Raw genomic sequence first — 22,909 nt, 5'->3', positions numbered from 1 at the left:
AATTTCTGTTCTTGCCTAGTTCAGAGTTCCCCTCATTCAAAATTCAGGCTCTGTTGATCTTTAGTATCTCATCCCCCTACTTATCTCAGGTGATTCTATGTTGGGGTGATGCATGCAATATATTTACTAATTACAGAGACTTCCAGTCCCTGTAGTTATAGTAGCTCATAGCTCTGTTTTAAGTAGTGTTACCTTCAATGACATTGAAATACTGGTTTGCCCTTAATGCTCTCTGCAAAATGTCTGTTTTTTGCCTCTTGACTCGGTTTTCCAGCTCTCTTGTTTTTTCTCTTTGTTGGGTCTGTTTGTGTCTGATCTGTTGCTCACATTCTCTTGAGGCTGAGATTTATATTCTGAGCATTTAGGTGAGAAAAATAACTTCTAACTCGGGTCAGAGTTGAAAAGGACCCCACCTGCACAAAAATTTAAAAATGAGCAAAATACATGTCTTTTGAGACACTATTAATTAGTCTTTGGCTGGTATAGCATAGAGTTTTATTAGTTAACTAATTCATACCTATCAACTGAGAATTCCCCGCTAATGGAATCATTCAGGAGTTGTGAATGGGTGCCCAGCACAGGTGGTAAGGCTGAGGTAACTGGCAGTCTGTCTTTTTTATGTACAGGTATCATAGCATCTTCTTTTCCAAGTTACACATTCCCAGCCCTTGGAAAAAAACGTTTTCACCTGCCAAAGTGATTAGAAAAAGATACAGCCTACAGAGAAGAGGGCTGTGGTGGGGAGGCATTCTCTTATCTGTCCAGATATGAGCCTGAGCTCCTGATTCTATAAGACACACAGTCTTATAAAAATGTTATGTGACAGATGCAATGAACAGCTCATGGCTGGGCGGCTCACCCAGGGTCTTTGCCCCTGACCATCCAAAGATGAGAAAGCCCCAGTTCTACCGACCACCACACTTACCCCACCTTGGAAGGAAAACAAGATGAGACAGAGAGGAGCATCCAGCATCATGGTTGGAGTTGCACAATTCCATTTTGACTCCTACGAAAGTCCCAGACTCAGATGGCTGGGCGCATGCAAGCTGTGGGCTTATGTGTACGAGGGTTTGTGGGCATGGGTGTGTGTTGCAGATGAGAAATGTCCTAGTGCCATGCAGCTCTGGTCCAGGGAAACTTGAGCTCCAAGTGAGTGCTCCAGATTTCAGTAGTGACCCTTTTGATGACAGAATGAGGTGCCTCTCTGACCCTGTTTCTCCTCTCTGAAATGGCAATAATACCCACCAACGTCTTGCCTTCCAGGGATGCTGCAAAGGCCCCATGAGCTAATGAATGTGAAGTGCTTTAAAAATCAGTGGTGCCCACAAGTGGCATTGTTACCCCTGGCAGAAGCTCAGAAGCTTCTGCTTTCTTAATCCATTTGAGGAAAAACATCCAGCTTCTCTCTGATGCCATCTGCTCAGGAGGTGTTCAGCTGGAAAAGGATTATGCGGGTTTTAGTATATAAATGACGTGCAATTTGTTCTGTTTATAAAATAACTTATTCTCAATGTAAGGAATTCAGAAAATACTGAAAAGGTAAAAAAAGGAAACAAATTTCAACCATAATCCCATTATATAGAGGTAACTACTTTCAGTGCTTTTTGGGAGTTTGCTCACTTCCTTAGCTAGACAACTAGGTCAGTTAGAACCCCCTGACCTCATGGGAGAAGGTGTCCCTTGTTTTGGGATTCACCCATCTGTGATACCCAGGTCCCCAACCTGCTCTCGCCTCTCTGACACTGGCTTGCTTTCCCAGGTACAGAGTAAAGTTTGAGTTGACTCCATGGCTTCTTCAAGGGCCCTGCTTTCAAGACTGAAGGATGACCACCTGCCCTTGTGAAATGTTACTAAATATCAGGACCTCAAGTTGGGTGGGACTGCCAGGAGGGAGAAGGTAGTGTCAGGAGAAATGCATTGACATTTCAAACACAATTGGCTACTCTAGCCCCATGGCAATGGCTTTAGTAACTTCACAGCTGATCCCTGAGATTGAACATCAGGACTATTAAATGCTAATTGAGTTGAAAAGCCTTCCCCAAATGCTCTAAAACTTTCAGGCAGTAAAGAGCTCCTGGCCACATCTGGAGCTGTCTGCTGGGGACCACTCCGCAACACACTCTGCCCACCTCTGCTCCTGTTCATCTTCCCCTTCTTGACACAGCATGATTGCTATATACAAACAGGTGTTTTTCTTTTTAAGCAGAATGCCCATTTGCTGTGGCTGCTGAGTCAATGCTTTGGAGTGAGCTGTTTGCTCTCAAATGTTCAGGTGCTGCAGCCATGAAGCCTGGACACTCTAATGTGTGCCTGGAGGTCCTTCCACTGTGTTTTTTTTCAGACATGCTGATTAGGCAATACCACAGTTTGAATGAACTTCACAGGAGTTTCCCCAGGATGGATGTGATTATTTTCTTGTGCCCAGAAGAAAGATGCTCTGTGAAGCTCTCATTGACATCTCTGCCCCTCCCCACTCTCTGTTCTTTTTATTTTCTCTTGCTCCCCTTTCCCACTCCCAGGAGAAGATCTGAAAATTACATCCAAAGGTAAGATTGTTGGGGAATTGTGTTTTGTACTTGCCCTGAAAATAAACTGTCATTAAACAGGTGAGGAGGCAGAGAGCCAGGCATTGGTCGAGTATCTGCCTTGCTGCTAGAACCTGTCTTCCCATCTGAGTCCAGCACCTTCATCACCCTATCACATTGTGAGACAGAGCAAGGACCCCCACACCCCAAGCCCTGCCTTAGGAACCTGTGGGGGCCCCCAAGAATGGAAATAAAGAAAAATCTTGAGTTCCTTCAGGGGAAATTCTAGGCACCCAGCTAGCCTTGAGAAGTAAATCAGCAACTTGATAAATAAGAAGGTAATAGTAGCCTAAGGCAGCAGCCAAGGACGTGGGAGGCAGGAGGTGTTTGATTCCCTATGGAAACTGAAGATAACATCTTAGCATATGTCCCTGGGTTGTTTTTCAGAAACTGGGACCCTCTTCTCAGTGGATCCGCTGACACACAGACCTCAGATAAGGAGAAACTAAGGACTGAGCTCTGACTGCTGTTCTATGTTCTAAATTTCTTCCTAAAGGGCCTGGAGGAGGTCACACCCAGGAGCCAGAGCTAACATTGTTTTTCTGCTGATCCCAAATTTTTAGACAAAACTTTGATTCCTTAACCAATTGTGAACCAGAAAAGCTTTGCATCCACCTATGACCTGCCCCCGCTTTGAGGTCTGTTTTTGGGTCAAATCAATGTATAGCCTCCAAGTACTGACTTATGACTTCGCCTGTACCCTCTGCCTCCCTGCCTTTCAAAGCCCTTACCTGTAACCCATCTAAGAGTTCTAGTCTTAAGCATGAGCTGCCCGATCTTCCTTGCTTGGTGCCCTGTAATAAATGCCTCGCTTTCTCTACCTGCAGTCCCAGCGTCAGTGTTTGGCTTTGCTGCACAAGGCCAGTGGGCCCCAGTTTGGTTCAATAACCATCAGCACCTCCTCTTCTCTAAAGGAGGCCCATACCATGTTTTGAAAATAAGAGGCCAGGCATTGAGACCGTCTCAGCTGAGAGAGCAGGAAGAGACCACGCTCCTGTTGCTCCCCCTGCACTCCCTCATCTTGCAGGCTACACGTTGTTTCTTCTCAGCATATTGCACAGGCTCCATTCCTGTAGCACCCCTGAAATGCCACCAGACATCTGCATCTGTGCTCCTTGATCATCACTGAAAAAATGAATGACACAATACCCATCACGAATCGAGGGCTGATGTCATAAAGGGGACCTTGCCATATGGCGACAACATTTGTGGAGCTTTTTGCCAGCTAGTATGTAAATGCTTTATATGTGTTCACTCACTTAACCCTTCCAATAACACGGTAAGTTGGGACCTACTGAAATGCCTGTTTTATTGAATGGGAACAGAGGTGCAGAGTGGTCAAGTTTAAAATCTTGTGATTTTACTCCCTACACTAATATATATTATGTAATAGATAACTTATGATACACATTGGCCCGGCGCGGTGGCTCACGCCTGTAATCTCAGCACTTTGGGAGGTCGAGGTGGGTGGATCACTTGAGGTCAGGAGCTTGAGACCAGGCTGGCCAACATGATGAAACCCCGTCTGTACTAAAAATACAAAAATTAGCTGGGTGTGGTGGCGGGCATCTGTAGTCCCAGCTACTCGTGAGGCTGAGGCAGGAGAATCGCTTGAACCCGGGAGGTGGAGGTTGCAGTGAGCCAAGATCGTGCCACTGCACTCCAGCCTGGGCCACAGAGTGAGACTCTATCTCAAAAAATAAAAACAAAAACAAACAACAAAAAAGATAACTTATGATACATACTATATGTAATGTTTCATGTTAAATATTATTATATATATTATGTATTTTGTGTATTTCTTATAATCTTCACAAGAACCTTGTAAGGTAGCTATTATTACTCTTATTTTATGGATTAAAAAATAGAGAGTCTAACAGCCTGAGAAATTTATACAATGTCACTAAATCTACTAACAAATCAGTGAATGGCAATTTGAAACTAAGTAACACCTTTTTTTCCCCACAAAAAAATCTATGCTTTGTTCATGCTCCACCAAGACATATTTTGGTTGTGACTTACGTTACTCTCCCAAGCTGGTCACTAAAGCAGATGATAAGGCGCTGAGGCTTTACCAGAAATCACCAAAAGGCAGCATCAGGCAGGGATCATATAAAAAGGTTGAGGAGCTGGGTAATGTGTATTGGCTGAATAATTCCCTGGAAAGCAGAACCACCTTTCAGAGATCTCTCTGGCAAGCAATGCACCCGGGTCCACAAGAGAAGCTCGTCCCGAACCCCAGGTACCTTTCAGAAAAGCAGGGCAGAGGACTCTTCTGCAAATCACTGAAGTTAACAGCAAATGGAACGTTCTTTCCTGAGCACTGTCTTGTCTTTTAAAAAATCCTATGAGAGGAAAACACATTACACTCCCAGCTTAGTCATAAAGATTACCATATTTTGGTTAGGCACAGTTTGAACCAGAAAGAATACTGACTTTTAGAAAACAAAAAATGATCTAAATTGGGGTGTATATAAATACAAGCTTTGAGAACTAAAAAAGGAACACACAAATAGAATCTGTTTGTATCATAAACTTGGCTTTAAGAGAAAGGTTGGTAAGGGAACCATTTTATTTAAATGAAGAGGAAGCTTCAAGCAATATTAAGCAGCTGGTAAACCCCAATTTGTGGGCTAATGTTGAAGTAAGTTAATAAAGTGACCTTAGGGAAAGATCAAAGTGATGTTTTATAGAATTCTGGAGCTAAAAGGGACCTTGGAGAACATCTGGTCCAAAGATCTCATTATAAAAGTGTAGGAACTGAGGCTGGAAGAGTGGGGGTGACCTCCCTATGCTCACAGAGATATAGTTGTTGTGCATAAAGCCCATTAAATTTTTTTTTATTTTAAAGCCACAGAATTTTATTAGGCTTTACATTAAATCAATAAAGTTTGGACCAAAGTTTGGAGAGCTTCGGATGTATCAGTGGATTCCTTGGAAATTGTACAAAGTGCTCTGAAATTGGCTTGGGATTTCTGCCGTGCTCAGATGAAGTGATAAGAGTTTCAGACAAAGCTCCCCAACTTATATCCATCACTGATTGTCTTCCACAGGGTCATATGGGAAAAAAGTATGATTTTCTCTTGGAATGTGCTATTTCCAGGTCCTGTTACTGGTCTTCCAGGTGAGCTCTTACAGGACGTAAGATCCTATGTGTTAGTTTTAGTAATTTATCTTCTAGTCTATTTCAACTATTTAAAGTGGTTTATATACATGTGCATAGTAAAGTCATATAAGGAAAATTAACTGCAAAAAAATCAAGGTGAATATACTGTGGTTTATAGAAACAGTGCAATACTCTACAGCCATTAAAAATGATGATGCAGCCCTCTATATTTTGATATAAAATATTCTCCAAGTTTCCTCATTCAGTCAGGAGAACAACATGCAGAACATAATGCTATAATTTGGTTTACAGAAAGGAAGAGAAAAATACAAATAGACTACCTTTGAAAGGATATACAAGAAATGCTTAAGAGTGTCTGTCTCTGGGGAAGAAAATTGGAGACAGATTGCACACCTTTTTAGTTGTCTTTTTAACCACATGCATTTGTTACTAATAAAATAAATATATACAAATTAAGTCTCTTCCAGGCTGGGCACGGTGGCTTATGCAATCCCAGCACTTTGGGAGGCAGAGGTGGGAGGGTAGCTTGACCCCAGGAGTTCCAGCCTGGGCAACATGGCAAGACCCCATCTCTAATAAGAAAAAAAAATTCTCTTCAATTCAAGACAAGGTAAATAAAGCCCTTGCCACTGACACTGTTGTTGCCCCACTCAGATCTTTAACAGGCCAGTGTGCCCATATGTGATACGAGTACTGGCTGCTGAAGGCTCACAGTTGACCCCTGTGGTTTCCCTTGCCTGAAGGTGGGATTAACTGTGATGCAACACAGGTTCCAGAGTTCACCTTGAGATCAGGTTTTTTATTTGTATAAGTTTAAGGGTTACCAATACATGGACATATTGACTAGCTGTGAAGTCTGGGTTTTCAGGGTAACCATCACCTGAATAATGCACATTGTACCTATTAGGTAACTTCCCATCTCCACATCCCTCTCACCACCCTACCCTTCCGCGTCTCCAGTGTCTATCATTCCACACTCTATGCCCATGTGTACACATCATTTAGCTACTCCTCATTAGTGAGAACATATGGCATTTGACTTTCTGTTTCTAAGCTGTTTTACTTAAGATAATGGCCTCCAGTTACATCCATGCTACTGCAAAAGGCAACCAGTCAGAATGGCTATAACTAAAAAGACAAAAAATAACAGATGCTGGTGAGGAAGTGGAGAAAAGGGAATGCTTATACACTGTTGGTGGGAATATAAATTAGCCCAACCTCCATGGAAAACAGTATGGAGACTTCTCAAGGAACTGAAAATAGAACTACCATTCGACCCAGCAATCCCACTACTGGGTATCGACCCAAAGGAAAAGAAGTCATTATATCAAAGGGATACCTGCACTTGCAGGTTTATTGCAGCACTATTCACAACAGCAAAGTCATGGAATTGACCTAAGTGTTCATCAAGGGATGGTTGGATAAAGGAAATGTAGTATGTTTACACAACAGAATACTTTTCAGCCATAAAAAGATTAAAATAATGTCTTTCTCAGTAAATATTATTTTCGAGTAGTTGTCTGGATGTGAGGATGAGAAAACAGAAAAGGTGGAGAACGTTTGCTTTCCCAGTTTATGACCATTCCTCTTTAACACTATTTGACCTCAAAACCTTACTTTCTCCTTATGTTGAACACTCTTTTTTTGATTAGCTGTAAACAGTAAGGGCTCGTTAAAGAAAATAATAAAGTCAAGGACTTAAACGTTAATTAACTAATTAATTTATTTATTTTTGAGACAGGGTCACCCAGGCTGGAGTGCAGTGGTGCGATCTTGGCTCATTGCGGCCTCCACCTCTCAGGCACAAGCAATTTTCCCACCTTAGCCTCCTGAGTAGCTGGGACCACAGTCGTGCATCACCATACCCAACTAAATTTTATATTTTTTTTGTAGAGACGGGGGTCTCACCATCTTGCCCAGGCTGCTCTCAAACTCCTGGACTCGAGTGATCCTCCTGCCTCAGCCTCCCAAAGTGTTGGGATTACAGGCCTGAGCCACTGTGCCCAGTGTTTTGTTCTTTAAAACAATATGTACAGATGATACAAAATCAGAAAGTTACAAAAGCTCTAGAATTCGAAAGCATCTGGATCTCACCCTGGCTCCAAGTGGGCAGCACCCCTTCCTGGTGGGGCTCACCCACTGCTGATGAGCCTCGCGTGCCCTTCCAGGGTATTCCAGGCATGCACAAGCACATTTGCAAATGCACACTGCTCTTTCTCTTTCTGTTCTTACACAGCTGTTAACACTCTATTCATGGCATTCTTCATCTTGCTTTTATTATTTAGCAATGCACCTTGGGGACTGCTGACATATCAGGCCCTACTGAGTCGCTTCTTTCTTCTTAAATGGCTGCATAGTCTTGCATTGTCTGGAAGTACTATAATTTACTTAATACATTTGGGTCATGTCCTCTTTTTTGCTATTTCAAACAATGCTGTGATAAATATCTTTGTACATACATCATATCACACATGTGGGAATATAACTGTAGTATAAATTCCTAGAACTGAAATCATGGGGACAAAGGGGACACGTCTTACATTTTCTCAGTATTGCCAACTTTCTATACCACTAGCAAAATATGGAGGGCCTGTTTGCCCACACTACAGCCAACACGCAGCATTATCAAGCTGTTTATCTTTTTAAACGTTTAGGCTAAGTGAAATTGTGATGGGTGAAAAATATCTGATTATTATTTTTTTAAATCTGCATTTGGAGTTAGGTTGAGTATTTTTTTATATGTTTAAGATTTTTCACAGGAAAAAATATGCTGTTTTTTTGCTCATTTTCCTACTGGTTACCAGTCTTTTCCCTTACTGATTTATAAGAAATCTTCATAAATCCTAGAAATCAGCTGTTTATCTGCTCTATTACGTGTAAATATTTTCTGCATTTTGTTGCTTGTCTTCTGATCCCACACCCCATTAACTTTGCAGAAGTTTTCTTTTATTGTTGTGATCAAATATGTGGACCTTTCTCTTTATTTGTGTTTGGATTTTGTGTCATACTTAGACACTTTAGAAACTATAATATGAAATCTTCTTATAGTATACTTTGAATACTTTCAATAGTTCCATTATTGTATTTCAATTTTTAATATATCTACACTTTATTTTATGTAAAATATGCACTAAAGAATATAGCTTTATTTTTGCAGATGTTTAAACAGCTGTTCCAATATTATTTATAAAACAATCCACGTTTACTCATTTGAAATGCTATCTTTATTACATGAATTTGCGTCTACTTCTGCCTTTTCTATTTGAAGCCATTAATTGGTCTGTTTAGTCAAGAAACACTACATGTTTTTAATTCCTATAGCTTACAACATATTTTAATAGTTGTTGGGGTTCTACTTAAAAAAAATTTCTCGCTCTTCTTATTTTTTTATTACGAAAAATAAAATCAGTTTGTCACTTTGCCCGTCTTCCTCCCCAAACACTGTGTGTTACATTACTTTTAAGATGAATTTAGGGATAATTGACATCTTTATGATGCTGCATATTTCTCTTCAAGAACATGGCACTCATTTTATTCATTAAATTGTTCTTTTATGTCTGTCAATTGCATTTTGAAGTTTTAATTACATAGATGTTACACATTTTTAATATATTTTCTAGGTATTTTACTTTATTGTTACTATACTTTCATTATATCTCCCAAACAATGTCTATTTTTATTTATATAAAAAGTATTTAGTTTGATATATTAATTACATACCCAGTCATCTTTATCAATTTTCTTATTTGTACTCTTTGTAACTATTCTCTTATGCTTTCCAAGTATACAATAATACTGTGTGCAGATAATAATAGTTGTACTTCTTTTCTCCCCAAATCCATACCTCTTTTCCCTTTCATATAATTATATAGGCTGGTGTCTCCAGAATAATGTTAAATACAAACGGTTGCAATAGATATACCTATTTTGTTTCTGATGTGAATGAGAATAGTTGCTGTATTTCTACATTTATCTGGCTTTTGTGGTGATCTCTATACATGGATATACACAAATATACATATATGAGTTTTACATTTTTTATTAAGTAAACTTTTATTCCTATATCATTAAAAATTTTTATCTAGAAGAATTGCTGGTTGGTGGTTGGGGAAATATTGGTCAACATACACAAAATTTCAGTTAGGAGGAATAAGTTCAAGAGATTTATTGTACAACGTGGTGACTATAGTTAATAAGGAGGTATTGAATACTTGAAAATCACTAGGAGAGTAGATAGGTAAGTGTTCTCATGACAAAAAAAATGCTTGCATGAGGGAATGCATATGCCGATTAGTTCAATTTAGCCATTCCACAATGTATGCATGTTTTAAAACATCATATGTTTGAGGTAATTTCCATTTTATCTTCTCTTATGTTGAACAGTTGTACTTCTCTCTTTTACTTGATTGGGTGAGTTAGCAATTTATTAATTTCAGTGTCTGCTTTAGTCAAAGAGTCATAATTTAGGAATTAATTCTTCCAGTTTTAGTTTCTAAATTTATTAATTTCTGGTATTATTTTAATTAAACATTAATTTACTCTAGGTGTATTTTGTTGTCTCTAATTTGTGCTGTATTTATTTTTATTTTATTTTGATTATTAATAAAAGTTTTCAAGGCATTCTTGTTTATTAATGCATTCCTAAGGAGTTTTCTTCAAAACACTAGTTGTATCAAATAGTTTCTATTACATAGTATTTTAAAAACCATTGATGCTAAACTCACACATGTCTCTATAATGCTCAAGTCAGTATCCATATCTTAAAGATTCTTGAGTAGAAAAGTAATTTATAAACTCATTTGAAAGAATTTTCTACTCTAATATTTGGGAGAATAAAATCAGGTCAGGTTAATGTGAGTTCGATAAGTGTCAAAAGAACTGAGTTGTATTTATTGTTTAATGTCCCCCATACATCATTTCTGAATGGTCTCTTTTGAATTAATGTTCATGTTTAAAAGGATTGATAATTTTTTCACTAAGTAATACCTAACAAATAAAAAATACTATCATCTTTGGCCTCCAAAAGTCCTTTCAAGTAACAGTCTTAAGAGGAATTATTTTAAAATTCATAAAGAAGAAACTATAATATACTTCGTAGCAATGTACTTCAGTGAAGGAGAGTTCACCTGAAAGCAGTGAATGGTTTGGCACTCTTCGATATATAAATTAACAGGAAGTAATGCATTACTCTCATGTAACATTATTCAAATTCAAAATACATTTATCGAGAACTATTGTATGTCTAGCACTGTGTTGATGAATTTAGCTACATTATCTAATGTAATGACCCTCCTTAATAGTGTTTTAAGATAGGTGCTGATTACCTTTTAAAGTCATGGAAGCTGAAGCTTAGAGAAGCTCTGGGTAGAAAAGGTCATAGGTGAGAACGCCAGATCTGCTGACTCCTGATCCAGCACTTGCCAGATTAAAAAGAATGAGCCAAATATCAGTACACTAGTCTTTGCTTCCATCCTGCTATGCTATGAAAATGGCAATTATGTTAGAAGTGTCGTTCTTCCTGGAAGCATTTATTGAGCACCACTTTCTATAAGACCCTTCTCCAGAGATCTCCCAGTGGAAGAGATCTCTCTGCTTTCAGAGCGAGTCTGTTCATGTGACAAGGGGGAACAGGCTGTAGGACTTAGAATGGCAGAGCATGCCAGGAATAGGAGGAGGAGTTTAAGGAGAAGTGTGCAGACTGGGATTCTGGAGGGGGCTCTGAAGACTGAAGATGCAGTTGGAGGCTCTGAAAGGCAGGAATATAGCAGGCAGGAGGGGAGGTTGCCAACGGTGCAGGATACCATCTATTGCAACCTACATTCAGGCTCATGTCTCATGCTTTGTTTTTAATGTTCAAATGTGGGGTTTCACCATGTTCGTCAGGATAGTCTCGATCTCAATGTTCAAATGTTGAAAATTAGTGAACTCCGGCCAGGTGCGGTGGCTCACGCCTGTAATCCCAGCACTTTGAGAGTCCGAGGTGGGTGGATCACAAGGTCAGGAGTTCGAGACTATCCTGACGAACATGGTGAAACCCCGTCTCTACTAAAAATACAAAAAAAAAAAAAAAATTAGCTGTAGTCCAGTATCCGGAAGGTGAGGCAGAGAATGGGTGAACCGAGGGGAGTTGCAGTGAGCCGGATTGTCATAGGTCCCGAAAAAAGAAAAGAAAATTAGTGAACTTAATGGCAACAACAGTGACAAGAAAAAGGAGAGGCAAAATAAAAGGAAAGAAAAGGCAATTTACAGAAACCACGAACAATCAAAATTTGGAAGGTAAAAGATGTTGGAATCTCATCCTTTCCATTTTTTCATCTTCATGGAGAATTATACTCAAACTATATATATATATAAAATTTTTTTTTTGAGATGGAGTTTCGCTCTTGTTGCCCAGGCTGGAGTGCAATGGTGCAGTCTCTGCTCACTGCAACCTCCGCCTCCCAGGTTCAAGCAATTCTCCTGCCTCAGTCTCCCAAGTAGCTGGGATTACAAGCATGTGCCATCACGCCTGGCTAATTTTGTATTTTTAGTAGAGATAGGGTTTCTCCATGTTGGCCGGGCTGGTCTTGAACTCCTGACCTCAGGTGATCTGCCCACCTCAGCCTCCCAAAGTGCTGGGATTGCAGGCATGAGCCACCATGCCTGGCCTAAACTCAAACTATTTTAATGAGGTGAGAGAACACTCCCGTGGACTAAACTGTATCCCTTCCCTACCTAAATTTATGTTGGAAGCCCTAACTCACCCGCCCCGTGACTGTATTTGGAAATAGGGCCTTTATGGAAGTAGTTAAGGTTAAATGAGGCCATAAAGATAGGGCCCACCCTGATTCCACAGGATTGGTGTCCTTATATGAAGAAACACCAACTAATCAACAGGATTAGTATCCTCATAAGAAGAGACAGCAAAGAGCTTCCTGTCTCCCCACCATGTGAGGACACAGCCAGAAAACCACCATGTGTGAGCTGGGAAAAGAGCCCTCACCAGAACGTAACCCTGAGAGACATTGGTCTAGGACTTTTTCAGCCTCCAGAGCTGTGCAAAAATAAGTTTCCTTTGTTTAAGCCACTCAGTCTGCACTTGGTCTGTGGCGTTTTGTAACGGTAGTTTGAGATGATGAATGCAAGCACACTTATATGTCTCAGAACTCTTCTCTAAAACTAGAACTCTTCACTAATCTCTCATAAACACCAGTGGCCTTAGCAGTGATCAGAAATAAACAAGCAGCAATGAGGTGAGGTGCATCTCCCAGAGCAACTCATATTAAATCATTAAGCAGGTCTTTTGTTAATGACATATATCCCACCATCCTGAGGTAGTTGCAGGCTAGGTTAGGGACTCCTTAACATTTGGTGGATATGTTTGAGGGGATAAGTTGGAAAAGTTGAGGGTAGCTTTGTGTAGAGTTGCTTGTGTGTATAGAAACTTACAAAGATGTGATGTTTAGGAGACATTCCTAGTCTTTAAATGTGAAGTCAAGAAAGAAAATCCTTCCTGGGAACATACTTGGAAATGAAAGGTCATGCTACATGGGCCAAGGTTTAAGTCAATGATACAATTCATTCATTCATTCATTCTTTAATAAATATTAATATTTATGGAGCCCTAGTGTGCATCAGCCCCTGTGCTCTGGTCACATCAGGAAGCTGCTTGCTTAGATCCTCCCACTTACATCCTCATACCTCTTTTTTTCTTTTCTTTTTTTTTTTTTTTTTATGAGACAACATGTCACTCTATTGCCCAGGCTGGAGTGCAGTGGCACAATCTTGGCTCACTGCAACCTCCGTCTCCCAGGTTCAAGTGATTCTCCTCCCTCTGCCTCCCAAGTAGCTGGGATTACTGGTGCCCATCACCACACCCGGCTAATTTTTGTATTTTTGGTAGACACAGGGTTTCACCATATTGGTCAGGCTGGTCTCAAACTCCTGACCTCAGGTAATCTGTTTGCCTCGGTCTCCCAAAGTGCTGGGATTGTAGGCATGAGTCACCAGGCCCAACCCCTCATACCTCTTGAAAAACACTTTTGGCTGATCTTCTTGGGACTCAGACTGTTCTATTGGCCAGGGCTTTTTGACGAACTTTTGTTTATCTACCACTCAAGACCTTCAGCATCAGGATGAGGAGTCCAGACATATTTTCCAAGCCCCGTCTCCAAGAAGATCTGCGATTACTTCATAACCTCAGAAAAATATTTTCTTAACCAGTCATGATGGTGAATTCCAGCTAGGACTTCCTGTGGAACTGACTATAAGCTTTACTAAAACTTCCACTCATGAATCCACATTTGTGTTCTTATTCCTACAGACCAGGCCATTCCACTGTGCCCATTACAAGGGCAGAAGAACCGTATTTCCTTACACAAATGCCACCCTCAGTGGCACCGAGGAGGAAGAATCATGAAGAGAACATTGGTTCCTAGACCCTGTAAATCACAGAAACCTAGCAGTGCCTTGGAAGTTGGAAAAAAGATTCAAGGCCAGCCCTTTGCACGGCAGTGGCTCTAAATGCCTTGGCAGCTCTGTCCTTTTCCAGCCCTTCAGTATCTTGGGCTGTGGAGACTTTTTTAAGGAGCTTGTGTCAATTTCAAAGCTTTCCTCTGGAAGTCTAAGCCCTTCTTAACAGTTCTTTAATAGCTAAAAGGCAGAGTTGGATTCTGAAACTCCGTCACTCAGACATTTTGTAAAACTGATGTTAAGAGAATTTAAGCCGAAATGTTGGCACCGTCATTCTTTTCTTTCTCATTTGTCACTTTCTTGATCCTTGGCCCCCCTCAGACAACCCACCATGATTAGAAATGGGAGTAATTTTAATGAATTTCAGCACTTCCTGAGAAAAATCAGTAATGTGTTCAGTAGTCATTATGCTATGACTTTATGTCATACTGGTCTCATAAATAAATTTAGCCTAAAATCTTTTAAAAAATTAAGTATTTGCTGTTCTGCTTTTTTCCCCCCTAGGAAATCTAGGTGAAGAGGTGGAGTTGCATTCCCTCCAGTAAGACTAGAGATGAGATTTTCATGTCCCCTTTCTTCTCACTGGCTCAAAAATCAGCATAGGCTGATTTGTAAGAGAAAGAAGTTACCTTTAGGAAGATCTGTCATGAGGGTCTAATGTGGGAAATTGAAAAGGAAAGTAGGAAGTATAAGGAAGGGAAGAAAGATGAAAGGGAATATGTAGGGGACATGGACGCCTCGCCTGCAGGAACACTCTTTGACAGCATTCCAGCGGAGGAGAGGGTCTTCCTGTTTCCTAAGATCCACAGAGGGGCTGGCACTGCCTTCCAGTCTAGGATCCAAGATCGCCTCTTTATAGCCAGCCCATCTGTCATCTGCTGCAGCTTAAAACCCGCCCCCCTGCCCTGGTCTCTAGGGCAGTTGGTCATAATTGGGCATTCCCTACTTTTTACACGTGGGAAGAGACCTTGCTTAAAACAGCCCCTCCTCCCCCTTTTTGTAATGATAAAGTGAAGTTAAAAAAAAAAAAAAAAGTGTTTGTGGCTCAGACCTATAACCCCAGCACTTTGGGAGACCAAGGTGTGCAGATCCCCTGAGCCCAGGAGTTCAAGTCTACTCTCGTCAACATAGCGAAAGCCCATCTCTACAAAAATTTTTAAAAAATAGCCATGTGGTGGCCTGCACCTATAGTCCAAGCTACTTGGGAGCTAATGAGATGGGAGGATCGCTTGAGCTGAGAGGTCTAGCCTGGGCGACACAGTGAGACCTCATTTCTTAAAAGAAGTGTCTGGTCACTTAATAAACTAGGTGTTGAAATAGAAGCAACTCTCATTAAGGAGAGGAAAAGAGGTTTTGTTTTTTTGTTTGGTGGAGAGAGGGAAACGGGGGGAACCTATCAGAATCTTATCAGCTCCTGTTTTGAGAAGGGTTGTTCAAAGCCTTTTTCAAAGACATAGAATAAAAGTCTCAGCGCTCTACCAGCAAACCAAGAGGGGCAATGATGGGAAGAAACCACTGGAAACTGCACTTCTGGGAGCTGTTACAGAGGAAACTGCCCAGTCTTCCTGTCTTCTGGGGGAATAGCTTGGAAGAGATGGTTTAGATGCTGGGGAGTGGTTCTAAGCAGACACGAATGGGAGGAAGAAGAGTGTTTTTCTCTAAGTCTAAACCAAACTAAACATTTAGGTAACCAAATCCCCTGACTTGGATGTGTAGTTAATTTCCACTTGACAACATTTTGTATATATTTTTTTAATTTTACTTTAAGTTCTGGGATACATGTGCAGAATGTGCAGGTACACATGTGCGATGGTGGTTTGCTGCACCTATCAACCTGTCACCTAGGTTTTAAGCCCTTCATGCATTAGGTATTTTTCCTAAGCATTTTGTGTTTTTTCAACTTTGAAGTAAATAGATGATTAAGGTAGTTTCTATTGTAGCTACCTTCTACTGAAGGCAACTATTGTATAGCAAACTCTTGTAGAAAGAGTTATTCTTGAGATCTGTCTTTTCTAAACACATGATGCTGTCTTGAAGTGACATTAGCATTATCTCATTTTTCCTTGATAATTTTGGGTATCACCATAATATCAACTATTTACCCCAGTCACCTTATAATGTAACCAGTTGGCTGTGCTGCAGTGATTGGAAAGAGGTACAGCTCATCACCGGTCAGAGAAGACTTCTAGTATGAGCCAGTCCTGAACACACAGAGTACAGAGGAGTCTTCAAAAATGTTGGTTTGCTTTTTCCATCAATCACCTTCCCATCTTAACAGGGACCACCTCGTTCCATCTTAACAGTAACCACTTCTGCTGAGTGTCCAGGAGTTCCTTCCCTTTCTTGCCTTCCACTTCAATTCATTTCTCACCTCCCTTCAGTTTTTCTACCCCAACATCCCCCACCCCAAGGACTCCTTATTTATTTCAAAGGGGGCAAACATAACTGCCCTGCAACACTGAGATAGAAAGTGCTTCCTCCAAATACAACTTCATGGCAGACCAGTGTCTCCTTGCTTGTGTTTCTCATTAATCCTTTTCCTGGGTAATGTACATGCAGTCTTTGCTAAAGCACAACTGCCCAGGCCTTACTTACCAAGGCTTCTTCCATGCTGGAGAAAGAGTAAGAGAATAGAGAAGAGGGAAAATGAGGTCCTGCCACCATCTTGATGCTTTCGGTGCTTCGCTTTCAATGGATGCTGAGTGGGACTTGTGTGTCCCAAAGATGGGATACTTCACTCTCTCCTAGTGCCTGAGTGACCTTTGGGCTAGATGTTACCTGAGCATCCTTCCTTTTGTGAAAGTGGTCAGTTTCCCCCAGCTGTGAATAGAGTCGATCTGCCCACTTTCTCATCAGCTCTCCAGTGCTGGGATTTCTATACGTGTTTGTCTAGGAGAATTCTAACTGCTGTGGGTATCCTTGTGGATTGCAGGGGTGGGGGTGGGGGTGGTTCCTATGGAAACAATAATGAAAATACAAACAAGAATGTGATTCATTTTAAATTCTGTGGTGCAGGGTACAATTGAAAAGGCTGGACAGACAGGAGTAGTGAGGGAAGGGGAGATGTGGGCTGGGCCTTCAAGGATGACTGCAATCTCACACGAGAAGGCAGGGTGGGAGGGAGAAACTGAGGCAGCCAGGCGAAGGTCAGGATATCAGAATGTGCAGATTTATGGGAAGGCTGTGATTAAATTGGGGTACATGAAGATGAGAGTAGAATAAGGTTAGGCAGATAGTATGGAGCCAGATCTCACCCATCTCTGGAAGCCAGGCCGAGGGCAGACTAGGGGCTTTAGGCTTGGGATGCATAAACCCCAGCCTCCTTCAGTGTGGAGTGTGTTTCTGGAAAGTCAGTGCTACACAAATATTTGGGGGAAATCTATTGATTAACTGATTGATTGAGACAGAGTCTCACTCTGTTGCCCAGGCTGGAGTGCAGTGGTGGAGTCTCGGCTGGTCAGTTCAGTTCTGGGTACTAACTGAGTCAAAATATAGTGAAATGGAATGAAGGGGACCACAGACCGATCAAAGCAGGCAGCAGCGAAGAATGTGCACAGCGTGTCCACATAGGTGTGTGCCTGCAAGCACATTTGCATAAGGAAGGGGCTGGAAGGGTCTGAACCATGGAAACATGGAATTTTTTTTTTTTTTTTGGTTGGAGTCTTGCTCTGTCACCCAGGCTGTAGAGCAGTGGAGTGATCTCATCTCACTACAACCTCCGGCTCCCGGGTTCAAGGGATTCTCCTGCCTCAGCCTCCCGAGTAGCTGGGACTACAGGTGTGCGCCATCACGCTGGGCTAATTTTTATATTTTTTGTAGAGACGGGATTTCACCATGTTGGCCAGGCTGGTCCCTCGGCCTCCCAAAGTGCTAGGATTACAGGCATGAGCCACTGCACCCAGCCCAAATCATTCCTTTAACTCATATATCAAAGTTGATACATTTTGGAGTAGAATAGAAAGTCCACGTGATTTGAATAATAAAGCATGAACATTTGAAGAAATTCTGGCTTGTGGCAGATCACTTGGATGACACCTTCACATTCGCAGGTCCTCTCTTCCAGAGCGGCATAAATCAGTGGAACAGTTAGAGAATTTCCTTAGGCAACAATTTCCTGCAGCTGTGCCGCTATGTCCGGAGCAGCTTTCCTGCCCCTCTGAGCATCTTCAGGTCCCACCCCAAGAGCGGATGTAACATCTGGTCTAGGACAGCCAAGTGGCTACGCATCACATTAATGCCACGACATTGCTGCTATTGTCACTAGGCTTAACATCAAGGTTAGGACATCTGCGTCTTCTTTTGTAGGTTTATTTGACATCATTCTCTCAACAGCCTTAGAAACAATGATCACTCTGCTTTATAAATGAGGAAATGGTGTGTGGCAGGTGTTGTAAACACATGTTCGATGGGTTCTTTCAAGAAAGCAGCTATGTCAGAACGTGGGTCCTGGCTGGCAGGGGTCCAACAGCTGTCTCCATGTGTGCAGACCTTTATTCTAGAAGGGTGCTTCACATTACACGTGGTCTGCCAGCCTCACAGAAGGCAAGCTGACCTTCTTAATTCAGCTCCCCTACTCCTGTCAATTGTTGCATTGCTGGACAATATTTCATGACATCTTTCAGCTCCATATTTCCTATGAAGACTTTAACTGAAGCAAAACAGAATTTAGGTGGGCAATCTAGCTTTGCAAATCTCTCTCTACCTCTCCATCTGTCTCTGTCTCTGTCTTTCTCTTTCTCTTTTTCAGATTATTTACAACTCTGGCTCACTAATAAATATGATTGTGATTTAAAGAAACAAAATCACCTGCTTTATTCATCAGGGTATGTTAAATAATAAAATATCCTTACTGTTTTCAAACCTCATGAAGCCTGTATATTCTAATACCAACTTTCTAAAGACTCATTAGTAATTAATGAAATCATTAAGAATGGTTCATGGTGACTGACACCCTCCTGGCAGCCACAGTCCCCTCTTATGCTTTGTCAAAATGTCACTGGCTTCACAGGTTTGATTTTCACGGTGGGAGTGGGGGTGGGGGTGGAGGGGGAGGGAGTTTGATTTCACAACAGCTATCAGCTAGAACAGAAAGCTGTGAAAATGTTCTTCCAAGTTTCTCTACTTAGGAGGCTGTGCTGGGAGAAGTTTTCTGAACAACCTTTCATTCTTCCAATGCTAGGTTCAAGAAATCCTGCTAATATTATGCTTTCATTGAAATAGTATTGTAGGGCTGAAGTCAATAAGCAAAGATGTAGTGTTGAAAGTCACCCTCTTTTTTTCCCTCTTGTTTTCACACATTTTCCTCTTTCTTGGCATTGCCTAGATTTATTCTCCTTTTCTCCCTTTTAGAAACAGAATTTGGCATAAATAAATGATAACTGAGAAAATGGCATAAACGGACAAGTAAATGCAAGATTTCTCCAGCCTCCCACTGTAGGTCATGGTAATTTGTTGTAGCAAGTGGTTACCCACAAGAATGATGGTGGTTCTGGCGGCTGCTATCTAATTTGTGTTTTAATAAAGAAACCCACATTCTTTCTTTCCCTAATTACTCAAAATGGAACAGGAACCCCCAAAAGCCTTTCCGACCATTAATGCCCTGTAACTATTAAATCAAAATAGACTGCTTTGCCGAGTATGGCCCACGAAATGGAATTTGGTACATTTCATACCCCAGTGAATTTAAATTGTATGGAGCTGATATTTAATACAAATGCAAGTACCAGTGGAATCTGCATATTTAATATTCATTCTCTAACTCTCAGAATTAAGCGGTTGATCTATGGGACACAAAGGGAGCATCCTTCTCTCAAAGAGAATATTTTATGACCAGGCAGTTTAAAAGACACTGACATAAACAACTGTTTGTGGCTTGCTCTCTTTCTTTCTCTGTCTCTCATCTTCAAAAGGCAAAAAGTACATGTAAGGACATGCTGTTTTAGACAAAGCATTTTAGAAAATCACTTGAAATGTTTTCCTTTTCCTTCAGGGACAACTAAACCTTTGATAGATACTCAAGAGAGTTCTTATAATTTAGTTTATTTCTCTTATTTTCTTAAGGGGGGCGGAAAAAGAGATAGTACGAAGGCACAAAGCTGAAACCTACTTTCACTCGAAAGTAAAAATCATACTGCTTAAATAATAAAAGTGTTATTTATGGTTTTTACACCATGACTGAACACACCAGATTTTCTAGGACAGTGTCAATTTCAAATGTAGAGCTAAGTTTAGTTTCATTATTGTGCCTTTGTGTGAATTTCACCTAGACAAAGGAATGAAATAGAAAACAAATACTTCGCTACATCCCTTGCCCTAGTTTTGAATTCCTAATATACGGTCACTGTCTTCTACTCATGCTGATATTTGGAAAGCCATCATGGAAAGGACTTCATTTTTTGGGGTTATGGCTCACAAGTAAAATGCGCATCCCACATCCTTTCATTTCCTTCAAATGCTTGAGGGAGGAGGAAGGTATTGGGTGAAGACCTGCCTCATTTTCCAGAGAGAACACAGAGAGCTTCGAGTGACTCTGGAGCTGCCGCATTTCACAGTGGTTAGTCCTGAATTTTTAGCCCTTGGACTCCAGAGTGGGCCCCCTCCGCACTCTGCTCCACTGGAAGAGTAATTGCAGTGGAATGAGGATTGCATGAGGCTCAGGGCTGTGCACCCTGGATGCTTTGAATTGGGTTTTAGTAGTCAGCCCACTTATTGAGTGCTAGGTGCTATCTGTGGAGTGATAAAGATATGCATGATACCATCTCTATCTTTACGGGGCTTGAAATGTATTTAGGGAAGCCAGGCATGTATGCATGAAAGAGAAAGTCACCATACAAGGCAGTGGGGCACCTGCCATTTGCTGCTGAGGATGCAGCTGAAGATAAGGACTACAGTTGTTCAAGGCCACAGGGGAGGCCAGGGCAGGACTGGGACCATAGCCTCACCAAAGACATGGAGATCCTAGGATGAGAAGGCTGAAGGGTTAGTTTCTGGATCATCTGAAATTTGATATTTTAAAAGCTTTCTTTAAAAGACCCTTTTATAATTCTCTCTTAAAAAATTCAGCCCATTTTGTCCTTTGCCATTTTTGAATTGGGTTATAGGTCTTTTACTTATTGATTTATAAATGCTCTTTTATTTTAGAAACATTAATAATAAATATTTTACCTAGTTAAGAAAATTTAGCTGCCAAGTGATGTCTTTTCCATATGGTGACAAATACGTTAAGGAGAGGGGAAGGTCAAAATTTGTGCTTTATGATTTTTTTTTAAATTTTTTAAAAATTTTTATGGGTACATGGTGTATATATTTGTGGGGTACATGAGACATTTTGATACAGGCATGCAATGTGTAATAATCACATTAGGGTAAATGGGGTATCTGGCACCTGAAGCATTTAGCATTTCCTTTTGTTACAAACAATCCAATTGCACTCTTTCAGTTATTTTAAAATGTACAATATTTTTTGCTGACTGTAATAACCCTGTTGTGCTATCAAATACCAGATCTTATTCATTCTATCGAACTCTATTTTTGTACCTAGTAACCATTCCACCCCTGCCCCTTCCAGCCTCTGGTAACCATCGTTCTATTCTCTATGTCCATGAGTTCAATAGTTTTAATTTTTAGCTCTCACAAATGAATGAAAACACATGAAGTTTGTCTTTCTATGCCTGTTTTATTTCATTTAGCAGAATGTCCTCCAGTTCCATCCGTGTTGTTGTAAATGACAGGGTCTCATTCTTTTTTATGGCTGACTAATACTCCATTGTGCATATGTGCCACATTTTCTTCATCAAATTTATCTGTTGAAGGACACTTACATTGCTTCCAGATCTTGTCTATTGTGAATAGTGCTGCAATAAACATGGCAGTGCAGGTATCTCTTCAAGATACTGATTTCTTTTTTGGGGGTATATACCTAGCAGTGGGATTGCTGGATCATATGGTAGCTCTATATTTAGTTTTCTGAGAAATCCCCATACTGTTCTCCATAGTGGCTGCATTAATTCGCATTCTCACCAGCAATGTAGGAGGGTTCATTCTCTTTTCTTCACATCCTTGCCAGCATTTGTTATTGCCTGTCTTTTGGATAAAAGCCATTTTAACTGGGGTGAGACTTTATGATTTCTTGGTGAACAAGGAAAGGTGTTTAAGCTGTTCCCACCCTTTGATGGGTATGTTCTCTCTTCACGTGCTTAGGTTGTTGACGAGAGTCTAAGCGATTAATTTAAGCCATGTCAGAATAAACCAAAGTGAGGGTCCCAGCAGGATCATTCGCTCTAGAATGCTCGGCTTTCTGGATCTCCCAGTGAGAACAGTGAGAAACTCCAGAGTTTTATGGATTTTAAGAATAGCTCTTCTGAGACTCTTTGGACAGGGTGCAAAGGAAAATTGTCTCCTCAGATTGGGGGATGAGGCGAACTGTGAGATAAAGTACTGATAGACAAATTCCAGGTATGCACCTACCATGCTCCCCAAGCAATCTGCCATGACCTTCACATGTCCTCCAGGGTGGCCCTGTGAAAAGCATTACTCCATTCTTTCAGCCCTCAACCTTGCTCGGCTTTCTAGATAGAGTCTGTCTCATGTCGGCAGACACCCCGTAGTTATTATTCTCTCTGCCCTCAGCAACATTTACCAGTTAGGGGGAAAAATAAAGCCAGAAAATTGTTGCTATGGGCTCTGTTTTGTGGAAGTTAAAATGCTGGAGCAAGAATCTGATTGCTTGATAGCTCCATCTCTCTCT

At 41.0% G+C, this 22,909-nt stretch overlaps 1 long non-coding RNA gene across 1 annotated transcript; it reads right to left on the bottom strand.

Annotated features, from left to right (window-relative positions):
* Positions 1 to 877: 877 nt before the first annotated feature.
* LOC131382334 (uncharacterized) lies at positions 878 to 16,996 on the bottom strand. Its single transcript, XR_009211715.1, has 3 exons — positions 16,759 to 16,996; positions 4,832 to 4,930; positions 878 to 1,435 (listed from the first exon to the last, which is right to left on the bottom strand). It is a non-coding gene; the product is annotated as an uncharacterized LOC131382334 (long non-coding RNA).
* Positions 16,997 to 22,909: the final 5,913 nt, after the last annotated feature.

The sequence above is a fragment of the Hylobates moloch genome, unplaced genomic scaffold (genome assembly GCF_009828535.3).
Source record: "Hylobates moloch isolate HMO894 unplaced genomic scaffold, HMol_V3 SCAFFOLD_22, whole genome shotgun sequence".
Lineage (NCBI taxonomy): Eukaryota > Metazoa > Chordata > Mammalia > Primates > Hylobatidae > Hylobates > Hylobates moloch.
This window is presented reverse-complemented; position numbering and strand designations above follow the sequence as displayed.